Source organism: Dipodomys ordii, unplaced genomic scaffold, assembly GCF_000151885.1.
Source record: "Dipodomys ordii isolate 6190 unplaced genomic scaffold, Dord_2.0 Scaffold1000000042, whole genome shotgun sequence".
Lineage (NCBI taxonomy): Eukaryota > Metazoa > Chordata > Mammalia > Rodentia > Heteromyidae > Dipodomys > Dipodomys ordii.
Genome location: NW_012283659.1, coordinates 117,727 through 119,203, shown reverse-complemented (window position 1 = coordinate 119,203; position 1,477 = coordinate 117,727).

Here is a 1,477-nt window from a genome sequence, read left to right as displayed (position 1 = left end):
ATACATATCTTAGGGTTCATTTCCCTAACATGAAATTGTCTGACCTTTTCCGCTTGACTCAGACATACACTAGTTATTGCAAATAAGGGAAACCATGGGACCTATATTTCTTTGGGCCTGGCTTACTTCACTTAATATAATTTTTTCCAAGTCTTTCCATTTCCTAACAAGAGGGGCAATGTCATTCTTTCTGATGGAGGAACAGAATTCTATTATGTATACATACCACATTTTCTTGATCCATTCACCTACTGAGGGGCATCTGGGTTGGTTACATATCTTAGCTATGGCAAATAATGCTGCTATAAACATAGTCCTGCTGGTAGCTTTAGTGTGGTCTTGTTTGTGAACATTTGTGTGAATGCCCAAAAGTGGGATTGCTGGGTCATATGGGAGCTCTATATGGAATCTTTTGAGGAACCTCCATGCTACTTCACAAAGTGGTTGAACAAGTTTACACTCCCCAAAAATGCAGTAAGGTTCCCTTCTGTCCACATCCCCTCCAGCATCTGTTGTTATTAGAGTTCTTGATCATAGCCATTCTAACTGAGGTGAGGTGGTATCTCAATGTTGTTTTGATTTTCATTTCTTTTATGGCTAGGGAGGTTGAGCATTTCTTCATGTGTCTATTGGCCATGCTTTTTCCTCTTCAGAGAAGTTTCTCTTTAAGTTTTTAGCCCACTTATTTATTGGGCAGTTGTTTCTTTGAAGATTTGTTGTTGGGGATTTAATTTTTTGAGTTCCAGGTATATTTTAGATATGAGACCCTTGTTTGTTGTATGGCTAGTGAAGATCTTCTCCGAATCCGTGGGTTTTCTATTGATCTTACTAGCTATGTCCTTTGCCATGCAGAAGCTCTGCAATTTCACACAATCCCATTTGTCCAACCTTTCTTTGATTTGTTGTGCTTCTGGGGCTCTATTAAGAAAATTTCAGCCTGTGCCAAGGAGACCTAGAGTTTCTCCTATTCTATCCTGTAATGTTTCAGAGTGTCTGCTTTGACTCCAAGGTCTTTGATCCATTTGGAATTGACTCTGGTGCAGGGTGATATATAAGGATCTAGCTTTAGTTTTCTACAAGTAGTTAACCAATTTTGCCAGCACCTAATGTATGAATTTCTTGTGAACTAAAATGAAAGCTGTGGTATACAATTCTACAGACTACTACAGATTTCATTATATTTGTAGTTAGAAAAAGTAGCAGAACAAAGGACATTTCTTTCATAAACTAGGGCAGACTGGACTCTAATTAGAGGAAACTGCTGCACTCATATGTAGTCGTTTTTGGTTGTTTTTTGTTTTGTTTTGTTTTTAGAACAGGATGAGAAATCTTCTTTCTGCCAGGGGTCATTTGGATATGTATAACATCATCTACAGGCCATGCAGAATTAATAGTAAAGACATGACACAGTCAACTGGCAATAAATTTACTTGGCTTTATGCCATGTTCCAAATGATTTGATTAGCTAATATGTCCC